Source organism: Montipora foliosa, chromosome 14 (assembly GCF_036669935.1).
Source record: "Montipora foliosa isolate CH-2021 chromosome 14, ASM3666993v2, whole genome shotgun sequence".
Classification (NCBI taxonomy): domain Eukaryota; kingdom Metazoa; phylum Cnidaria; class Anthozoa; order Scleractinia; family Acroporidae; genus Montipora; species Montipora foliosa.
Genome location: NC_090882.1, coordinates 8,603,155 through 8,615,086, shown reverse-complemented (window position 1 = coordinate 8,615,086; position 11,932 = coordinate 8,603,155). Strand labels below are relative to the sequence as shown.

The 11,932-nt window shown below is 36.0% G+C and overlaps 1 long non-coding RNA gene across 1 annotated transcript; it reads left to right on the top strand.

Annotated features, from left to right (window-relative positions):
• The first annotated feature begins 4,416 nt into the window (after positions 1-4,416).
• LOC137985559 (uncharacterized) lies at positions 4,417-11,159 on the top strand. Its single transcript, XR_011119313.1, has 7 exons — positions 4,417-4,466; positions 4,653-4,712; positions 9,149-9,202; positions 9,350-9,416; positions 9,526-9,578; positions 10,031-10,215; positions 11,056-11,159. It is a non-coding gene; the product is annotated as an uncharacterized lncRNA (long non-coding RNA).
• Positions 11,160-11,932: the final 773 nt, after the last annotated feature.

Below are 11,932 nucleotides of genomic sequence, written 5' to 3'. Positions count from 1 at the left end.
AAAGTAATAGTAATTTCAATAAAGCAAGGACTAGTTTAAATGCTCCGAAGATATCCTTTCATAGTTACTGTTTGTTTCAAGATATTCCCTACCCTCTTAGATTGTTACTCAGTTAAATTCATAAATTTAAATGGCCTCTTTTGCCAATGAAACCATCTTTATGTTCAGGTAACAACTCCTTAGCCTCATTAGAAGAATGACAGCATTGCTGAGATCAATACATAACTCGAAAGGCCGTAAGTATTTTCATCACCTGAAGAAGATAAGATAAAATACTTAGTTTACCTTACATACAATACAATTTACTTTCGAAACTTTGCTTGTCTTTTATTCTTATTCAGGAAGGTCTTTTTCCCATTAAACAGGCCCATAAACTATGTGTTCTTAATCTGGCCCTCTCCATCGTAAGTTCTTGTGAACTTTATATCACCTACCTATGCTCATAAAGCACAACTTAATTCGAAACAGGCGTCCAACGAAGATAACTCTCAAATTATAGGTGAATTTTTAAGTTATTTTAATAAATTTTTTCAAACTCTACTAGATAGACCCTTTACATAAATGGCAATGTACATCCTAAGCCTGGCATTCAGGTGAAAAATACTTTGTCTAGAGACATAAGTACGAGGCTAAGGATGTACAAGGTATTGTTATTCAAATTTAGGCGCCATTTGTGCAAAGGGTCTATGATTCGGTTATTAAATCATGAAACTTTTGTTTTTCCCATAGTGCGCTATAGCAACCATGAGACACCTATGGGAGCAAGAGAAGAACAATTAAATTCAAATACATTTGTATTTGAAAAGATTCCTCCGCATTGGCCTCCATTGCAAGCTAGTTCCAGTCCAATATGGTCTATTATTACATCTTCTTTTGTTTCTCGTTAGCTTAAAATTGTAATTGGCAAATAACGATCACTACCGACCAAACTAATGAAATCCGAGTTGTCACGATTACTCAAAGTAAGTGCATTTTTTATATTCCTTATGTGTATTATCATTCACTCGACCAAATTTAAACTTCAAAACAGAATATTTTTATTATATTATAGTTTACAGCTTTCGCCAAATTTGCACGGAGAATTGCTACAAAGCTGAGACGTTCCAGTTTAAAATCTCCAAATTAAAGCATAATTATATCATTAATTAATAGTTTTTACATACTTAGATAAGTACTTAGAGCCTTGTTTATTTGTCTTTTTGCCGTATTTACTCAAAAACCAGTCTGTAGACATATCAAGCGCCAGTAATTGCCATAGAAACCATAAGAAAATTTTTCGTTGCTAGCCTTAATTTTATGCCCTATATAACATTTACTCACTATACTCGCTTCTTCTTACCGGTAATTTTAGCAGTAAAATTACACATCGTTATTGAGGACTGCCAGCATCGAACTGTAAGTACTTATTTTAATCTCTTCACCAGGTCAATATCTTAAATATCTGTGTCCCGCTATTCGCTCTATTTTCAGATACCTCTTATCCACAGCCGGCAGAAGATGTGGTTCTCCACTTGTCACACCCACAAGTAACTCATCTGCAAAGAGGGTATCTCATTTAATAACCTCCTTTCAGTCATTTTGAATTACGGCCACGTCTCTTCATATTACAATGAAACAATCCCTCAAATCTCGCGCTAGTTTTGTAACTAATCAATGCTTTGAAAATGTACTTATTTCCTTAGACTACAACTACATATTATCAAACACAGCAAACAACACGACCAGAGCCCTTAAAAAAAACTGCTCAGAGAACCTAGGACACAACGACAAGATATCATCGGTAAATCCTATCTCAATTTAGTGTTTTATTTCTAGCCGAGAGTACAACAGAACATCGATTTCTCGGAATTCACAGAATAATTTAACTTTATTTTCCAAACATTTCTAAAATCCTTCTCCTCTCTGTTTTTCTTCTTTTCCTCTTCTCTGCACAACACTCAATAAATTTTAAAACGATAAATATAAAAATAAATGATAAACCATTAAACTAATTATCATCATACCCATCTTCCTTATCTATTTTAGTCGCCTGTCTTATTTTATTTTACATTGTCATGCATTTTCACAATACCTCCCCTGACACCAGTATGAATATTAAATTCTATTCTTTGCCAATTTCAAAACCACTGAAACCAATCGTAAAACCAGGAATGGAAACTTGACTCTGTAGGTACAAATAAACATCTCCCCTCAACTAACTTATGTCTACCTATTATTGCACACTAAATCATTAGCGATATTTAGTAGCTTACTTTGTGTAGATCCCAAATTACTAGTGCACCTTTTTTGAAAAACAATATCACTTAAACTTCCCATCGTTTTTAGAACCACGAAAACTCTTTATAATATTCCCATTACCCATCCCAACCCCTCCCCATAGCTTGAATCCTAAACGCCATAATTTGAGGACATACATTCCCCCCCCCCCCACCTTACTACCTCTACTCATCTCGACCCTACCCTCCCAAAATGGACTATGACTCATTTCCCTTCAAATTCATTCATGAGGACATTTCACCTAAAAATTCCCATCTCGACCCCCTCTCCCCTCCCCAAAGTTATTTATCACCTTAACCTTTTCCTTTCAATTAGTCATAAGACTGAATTAGATAAGAGTGTTGTTATGGCATGGGTGGACTCCCTAGCACAATCACAAGAGTCTATTTTTAGAATTCCCGGTTCCCGCGAAAATCAGTTGTCATGTCTGAAAAAAAAATACAGAAGCAGTCATGCGTGACATGCCTTCTTCTGATTGGTTAAAATTGGCAGCCCTTTGCTTATTTCGAGCACAGTTTATGAAAAAATAAATCCATTTGTGACTGTACTGGAGCAAGACCGCAAAGTGATAGATCAAACATTCTTATCTAACTCACTCTTATTAGTCCCCAATTCAAAAACCGTCCAGACGTTATGCTACTCCATCGTAGATTACCTTCAAACACAATTACGCTCCGACTTCATTTTTTCTCATAGTTTATATCATTTATTTCTACATCATATCAAAAAGTTTCCTTTCCCTCAAATTTCAACCCAATCGACTGCAAATAACACTTAACGCCAATGACCTACAACACAATGATATAATTCCTCTACCAGAACAGCTCCTTTAGTATATTGCACATCTAAATGCTTAAATCTAAATCTGAACTTCTTGTTCTCCACATTCCCACTGAATTGCTGCATTAAATTTATCTCTAGATACATTTTCGCACTTCGATCAATTGACAATCTACAACCCCTATACCCACACGAACACTTAATTCAACAAAATTCTTACCGTGCGATAAATGATTCGGAAAGGTGCAGGGATGACACAGTGGTGAGCACTAGCCTCCCACCAATGAGACCCGGGTTCGATTCCCACACTTATTGCCATATGTCAGTTGAGTTTATTCGTTCTCTACTCTGCACCGAGACAATAGAATCTATATTCGACCTACTTAATAGCACTCTACTCTTATCCTCATCTGTAACTACGCGTTTAAATAACCCCCTTGCCCAATCAAACGTTCATTTTACGAATGTTTATTTTCAGCTGTCAACTTCATAGCCTCGTCACTTCCTCACATAGCGCACCAATTCAAAAATCAGGAATTTAGGAAATCAATGGATTGCCTTTCCAACGATAAGTATTCTCAATGACTTTATATCAAGTAATAATCTTTTTTAAAACGCCTCCAACATTTCCTTATCCTGCTTTGATAAAGCAAGTCTTGTTACTGGAAGACTGTCATAGTAACCCTTTCATTACCCTCTTCATTGGACAACACGTTTGATATGACTCGACCCATATCTTTAAAATTGTACTTTACACACTTACACCTAGGACTGTACAGATGAAGCACATCATTCACAACCCATGCAGGAAACGAGCAGAACTTCAAGCCCAAGTAACGAGTACTGCAAACCGTAAGTTTTAGCTTTCTAACTAAAATGATGTTAAATAATATTATCTAACCTTATTTACCTCGGTTTAAAGCAGGCGTTAATGGCAATATGTAATACACGAAGGATCGTACCCAGCATTGTTAATAGGCCATTTCCGAGTTCACGTCTGCCTCCTCTTTAAAGCGAGTCTAAGTGCAAAGTTTTTGTGATGGTAATTACTTGTACTTTACATATGAATGAACTAATTTTCATAAGAAAAACTTCGCACTTAGACTCGCTTTGAAGAGGAGGCAGACATGAACTCGGAAATGGCCTATTAGCTTACGTTCTTTCTTATCAACTTGTTCCATCATGGAATTTATACTGTTATTTCATTTTTCAAATAGGCGACCCAGGTTTGTTTTCAACATAACAGCCAGAACGTAATCGTCAATTGACATGCCCATTTGAAAAGCTTCCAGGTAAGCGCAGTCTTTTCACATTTTTCATTAAATAAAATGAATTTCTCAAGGCAAATGCAATTAACATTAATTGGCAGATGGCAGTCATCCAGAACTCGGACAGCGCAGTTTCAAATCGTAAGTACAACTGCCAATTTTTCACCTCCAAAATACTTGTTAAGCAGACGCTATAATTTCCATCCGACATTAATGGTTCCTAACTATTGTGACCCCAATTGGAAATATTAATCAATCCACCAAGTGCATTTAAAAATTAAAACTTAAAAAAATTAATTTGTTTTAAGCACATTTCCTTTTCTGCAGCTGGAAACACAAGCAGATATTTTTAACAACAAATGGAAAATTTAAGACCGTTCATACCAGGTAATAACATTCGTACTGTTAAGTATAACGCACTATCAATGTTTTGGTTCTTTTTTCGGTAAAGTTCATTCTCCCCACGTCATGTTTGCCTTTTTCGTTCATAGACGACACCCGTCAACAACAGCAGCTAATACTAGCGCCAGACATATACCTTCTATTTCTGATCTTTTTTTTTTTACAATTTCCTTAACAATCTCATCTTAAAATTAAATGAAACCTGAAGATTACATTGGCAGCCGGGACAAAAAAAGTAAAGAACAGTTAATAGCATCTTAAAACGCATTAGAACATTCAACTTTAGACCAGTTAAAAATGAAAATTTGAATTCTTTCCGGGATTTTCCGAGGTTAAAAAACCTTTTTTAAAAACCAACGTTTTGACCAGTTTTACTGGTCGTGTTCAGATTGTTTAAAAATGTTATCAATATGGCGGATCGTTTTTTTTTGTCGTTCAGCTTGGTAACCGCACATGACGATGGGAAATGCAGTCTGAGGCCTGTCAAGTACTTTTACTTTTGTGATAATTCACTGTCTACTAAAATCTTTTTCACGATCAAAGAAGGATTTTAGGATTGGTTTCCGTGTTTCAACATGGTCGAAATTGTTAAGGACTCTCATTCGACGATATTTCTGTCGTAGTGACTCATTTCCTTTCCCTCGACCCTCTCTCTCTCTCTCTCTCTCTCTCTCTCTCTCTCTCTCTCTCTCTCTCTCTCTCTCTCTCTCTCTCTCTCTCTCTCTCTCTCTCTCTCTCTCTCTCTTTCTATTGCTACGATCTCTGCGTTTCCCTAGTCAAAACCACTTTGGCACTCCACAGTCTGTCAAGCTAGGTCTCCATTGTCCTTGCCCATCCGTTGCTGGCCCGATAAAGTGTTTCCTTTCTGAAGATCTTCATTTCTTAGTCTGACTTTGGTTATGTGTTCTTTCTTCCTTGTCTGGAAAAGGCGCCATGTTTTTCCTACATACACAGTATTCTGGCAGGCACAAGGAATCTCATACACAACGCATTTCTGTCTTTCACCAAATGGTTCTCATTTAACAATTTTTCCACTAGCTCCAACGCGAGGGGTACAAGTTCTTAACATCATAGCTGAGCGCAATCTCCTTTCTCCCTACTCTCCAATTTTTGATTTTCTCTTTTGGCTCCCTGGAATTCTTAACATGCAAGCCACTTCTCCCTTGTACAAGAGAAACAACCACAATGAGTGTAACATCAATAATGGAGTTGTTGAAATGGATGTTAGATCTGACTTCTTGCGAATACGGAGAAAGTCATTTTGTTTTGGACACTGGACCAATAGGCCTTGGTGCCACGGGTGAAATTGTAATCATTTACATGGAGGACTTTCAGTTGACAGCTATAGAAACATCTCCGTACCCCCTAAATTAGTAAGTAAGTAAGTAAGTAAGTAAGTAAAGGGTTGTAATAACAGCGTTTCCACAGAATGGCTTTTCATCTGTTACTAACTAATTACATACTAAGATAAAAATTGCCTTTTTAATATGTACAATAGCGAAACATTCTAATCTAGACTTAAAACTTAAACTAATTTAAAAATTCCTAAAGGCGTGCCTTTGCACGGCTTTTTAAGAATTTAAATAAACGCGAGGTAAATAAATTTTAAGTTTTCACAGATTTTCAATTCCTTTGGTAGGTTATTAAATAAAGCGGCCGTGGTGTCTTGAAAGGTCCCCTTTTCTAAAGGAACCTGTAGTCTAATACAGTCTGATGAGCGCAACTCTCTAACTATAGAAACTCATTGTTAGTTCAGATATGTTGGCCACTGTTTAAAATAAAGCGCTTTAAAGGTCAACTTCAGCAAATTAAAGTCCCTTCTTTCTTCCACAGGAAGCCAATTTAGCTTTAAAATGTCTCCAATATTGTTAACATATCTGCCATAAACAAAACTTGCGGCGGCAAACTCAATTTTTTGAAGGCGCTTCATTAGATATCGTGGCAAAGGTGAAAAAACGGAGTCACAATAGTCGAGTCTTGATAGCACAAGTAATTCTGCAAGTCTCTTTCTTAGATTGAAGTTTGTGAAGTGTTTCAGCTTACGAAGTGTACATAAGATTCCATAAGAGGCATTTGCCACATCCTTGACACGATCATCCAAGAAAGGTTAAAGACATTAAACCTGCACATGTCAGGAGCTACTTGGTGAAAGACAGAAATGCGTTGTGTATGAGATTCCTTGTGCCTGCCAGAATACTGTGTATGTAGGAAAAACATGGCGCCTTCTCCAAAGAAGGAAGAAAGAACACATGAACAAATGAAGATCTTCAGAAAAGAAACACGCATCGGCCGAAAAACGGATGAGCAAGGACAATAGAGGCGTAGCTCGACACACTGTGGAGTGCCAAAGTGGTGTTGACTGGGGAAACGCAGAGATCATAGCAAGAGAGAGAGAGTTGAAGCAAAGAAAAGTTCTCGAAGGAATGGAGTCACTACGACAGAAAAATCGTGGAATGAGAGACCTTAACAATTTCGACCACGTTCAAACATGAGCACCAATCCTAAACTACTTCTTTGATCGTGAAAAGACTTTAGTAGACAGTGAATTATCGCAAAAGTTATTAACAGGCCTCAGACTGCATTTCCCGCGTATTTTGACATCATTTACACGTCATGCAGTGATCAAGATACGCCATGTGCGGTTACCAAGCGGAATGACAGAAAACTATCCGCCATATTGATAACATTTTTTAAACAACCTGAAGAAGACCAGTAAAACTGGTCGAAACGGCTTTTAAAAATATTTTAACCTCCGAAAATCCCGGAAACAATTGAAATTTTAATTTTTATAGAGAGGAGAGGTGAAAGTTTCGGGAATACGATTTATACAAGTTGCAGGAAATTAAACGCTCTGCACAGATCTTGTTAACATCAACATCAAGTACTTTTCACAAATCCTGTGAGGGATACTGACGCATAGAAGCTATATATGGCCAATTTTCGTCGTCCTTCGAATATTAGCATCTTTTTTAATATACCATGTGTGACTATTTTCAGGATAATTTGAAAATCACCATGGCATCACAAGGACATGTAATTTTAATGGGGTCGTCCCTCCTCAATTGACGATTCACCCTCCAGCCCCGGTACCACAGTACCCTTTTTACGGACATGAGGTCATTTGAAAAAGACCATGGTATCATAAGAACATGTAATTTTAATGTGACCCTCTGCTACAACTCTCCTACTCAGTTGACCATTCTCTTTCCCTCCCCTCTCCTCTAACCCCGTTAGCACAGTAGCCTTTTTACGTGCATGACGTCATAACCCAATTTTCATTCCCTCAATCTTTTGATCAATTTCCCTTCCATTCTCCCAACACACTTTTCCATCATCATCTAAGTTGCGCTGGTTTAAAATTGAGGCGAAATCTAAAGTCGTGTTCTATCCTACTGCAGCTGGTTTAGGTTGAAGCGATTCAGGGGTCCCAAATAGAACACACTTTTCCGCGTGACACGTTGACGGAAAACAATATGGCTCTAGCCTGCGCGGCCAACTGTCCAAAGCGACAGCTGTCGCTGCCCATCCTTTTTTCAACCGTTTTAACCTAGTTTGATACCAGTTGAAGAAGTTGATCAGCCAAACCACCAGACAACGGTTCTTTCCAAATAGAACACGAAAAAAAACCCAACCATCCCAAACAACCTAAAACGGTTGATCCAATAGAACACCACAACAAAAAATACTTCAACACAGCCAATAAACAAATAACGATTTCAAGCAAGATTTAAACGCTACCAAACACCACTTAAAATCTCAAAGTCTTAAGTTTTGACAACTCCTCTTTAATCATCCTCATCAATTTATTTTGAAGTGATACTAGTAGTTTGGCACGCAAAAAGTTCTTACAAATTATAAATAATTAAATTAATTCATTAATAACTTTTAACGCACTTTCGTCTTTCAATAACCAGTTAATGTATTCTTTCACATATTCATGTTCACATATTCTTGTCCTTGTCTAAAGTGCAATCAACCTTGAGCCTCTTCCTTTATTATTATTATTATTATTATTATTATTATTATTATTAATATTATTACTCTTTTCTTCTATGGTAAAAATTTTTTTCGTTTTTCCTCTGCATTTTCTTTCCAATGAACCCTAAGCCTTGACCAAACCGGTGCGCATTTCACCCGTGCAGAATTCTTACTTTTGATCTTCTTGCCTTGCAGTTTAAACTGCCCATGGTGTAACATTATTTTCGTCTCATTTGAACAACCTCCCATTACTTCTTAAACATTTTTTCGTCATAAATTAAAAAAAAAACATGCACAGCCAATAGAACAAAACGTGCGGCCGTTAACGTTTCTCATTTGGTCAAAATCACACTAACAAAATGGATAAAATTGAAATTATTTCACCTTAGAAAGAAGGTAGGACTTAGAAACATCCCTGACTGCAATGATTTTAGTATTTTCAGTTCAAGGGAGAACTTAGGACAATAATTAAGTATCAGACGAACACCAAACTATAGGTAAGGTCAAAAGAGCAAGTATTACGTTATAATCCTTTTTATAGTTACCGTTTGTTACAAAATATTCCCCGCCCTCTTACATTGATGCTCGACTAAATTCACAAATTAATGGCCTCTTTTTGCCAATGAAATCATCTTAATTTTCAGGCAACAACTCCTCGGCCTTATCAGAACAGTAACAGCATTGCCGAGACCAGTCTTAACTTAAAAGGCCGTAAGTATTTTCACTCACCTAAGCAGATAAAATACTAATGTTCACCTAGCATACTGTACAATTACTTTGGGAACTTTGCTCTTCTCTTTATTCTAATTTTTAAAACAAGGTCTAGCATCAAACAACCGTGGAGGAAAATCAGCATCGGTAGGCATAAGGCCCGTAAGTAAACTGATCTAATCTGCCTCCATACAAATAGAAGTTCTTCTGAACTTTATCTCTACCTATGCTCATAAGGCAGAACCTAGTTCAAAACAGGTAGGTAAAAGTTTAAGTTACCTTTATGAATTTTTAAACTCTATTGGATAATTCGTTTAATAACCATGAAGCACACATAGGAGCAAGATCAAGTGCCCATTTCGAAACCTAAACAGCGTAAGTCCGGTTTTTTAGTGTCTTGACTACTAGTGATAAAACAATTTTTCCCAAGCAAAACATCATTTTGTTTTGTCATCAAATTTACCCAACTTTTATGCCTGCTCTTTTCGACAGCAGCAGTGACTCTAATTCACAGCAGACCGTTGTCGAGAAGCCCAAAGTTGTAATTCCAAATGATAAACCGTAAATACAATTTCATCTTTTTTTTTTTTTTTTTGCAAATGACGATCATTAAGGACCAAGCCAACAAGCATGTAATCCAAGTTGGCAACATTACTCAAAACGTAAGTGCTTTTTTGTATTCCTTAATTTTACTCGCTCTTATCACTCCGCCTAATTTAAACTTCAAAGAGAATATTTCAAGCACAATGCAACCAGTGGAGAATGAAGACTTGCAAGGACATCGGCTAAGATTCAGACTGTAAGTACAACTTTCTATTTCTCTAAACCATTTGTGCATTTCCTGTTTTCCCCTTAATTATGCTACCTGTTGACAACGATTGTAGCAATGACAATTTTAAACATCTTTCTCCCAAATAACTTTAAAAAAAACTTTGAAAATTTCCGTCGTTTCTTTTTCATCATTCTTAACGACAACGTTTAAAATAGTAATTTTTTACAGTAAAGAATGAATATTTTAAAAAGATAAATCAAAAGATTATTCTTACAAGTCGACGCTTAAATTAAAATTAAACCTTGCGAGGCATTACTAACGTCTTAACATGAAATACAATTTATAGCCAGTAATACATATGCAAAACTTGAAATATTTAAGAACTGTTGGATTTAAAACATAAATTACACATTGCGCTCAATTCCCATTTCCTCAACCCTCCTTGCTCAGTGATGTAACCGTCACCGCCATTCTCCCAACTCACGCCCAAGGAAACACCTTTCAGGCAGACCGCGCATAATAATCTGGAAGTCATCATGAGGACATGTAGTGCAAACGTACCCCTCCCCCCCCCCCTCCATGACCACTCCCTAGCATAGCAGCTTCATCTTTTCTTTATAAAACCATTGCATTCCCATTTTCGCAAAATCCCTTCATTACTCTTTCTTTGGCAGACTAGTTTCGTCGTCATGCAATTCCTGATATTATAGAGATCTAAATTGTAAAAATAACAAATAATACACTTTTTAACGTACTCAGTAACAAACCAATTTTTAAATATAAAAATGCTTTTTGTCCCTAAAACGTTGACGTGTCTTATACCATTTCGCCAAACACTCCTTAACATCATTGTTCTTTTTGTTTAAGGTGTTGATAGAAGGCCAGTCGAATTGGATATCAGAACAGCTGCTTTATGACCGAGCTGCCCAGTGGCCAGAGTGAAGGAAATCTACATGAATGAAGGAAACCTGGTAAAAAAACTATGACTTATGATCAAACCCAATAAATAGTTTCTATCCTCCAACACTCTAAAAGCCAATTCCATAATTATCCATTATTAATCCTTCAGGTTCACCTTCAATCCAAACCATTCATTATCACATTTCTTTTTATTCATTCATATGACTTAATGCCATTTATTGAAGCTGAGTGCTGTGTAACTATTAACATCACACTATTCATCATGTTTCATTGCCAAATCATTATATTAACTAACGTATTCTTTTCTTAATCATGATTAATGCATTCGTTTTTTAGGGTAATCAACAATTCCTCTCTATTTAATATATATATTATAGACTCCATTTCAGGCACATCTTTCAGTATCATGTACATTTATTAATTTCGGTTCATTTCATGCATATTCATGAATTCATTCATATTTATCGATTTTCATACACATTCATGGATTTTTATGCGAATTTATAAACTCATGCAGATTCATAAAATTACATACAAATTCATCACTTTTCATGTGAAATATATAATTGCATGCATATTTACAAAATTTCATGCATACTCATATAGTCATGATTTTGTGCATGTTTTGAGATTCTTGCATATTCATGAATATTAATTAGTGCACATTTATCAATTTGCATGCATATTTATGAATATTAATTCCTTGAATTATAAATTGTGATACACATTTATCAATTTGTATGCATATTTTTAAAAATCATATTGATTTTATGCATATTTATAACAACCATGCATATTAAATTTCATGTATATTTATCGATTT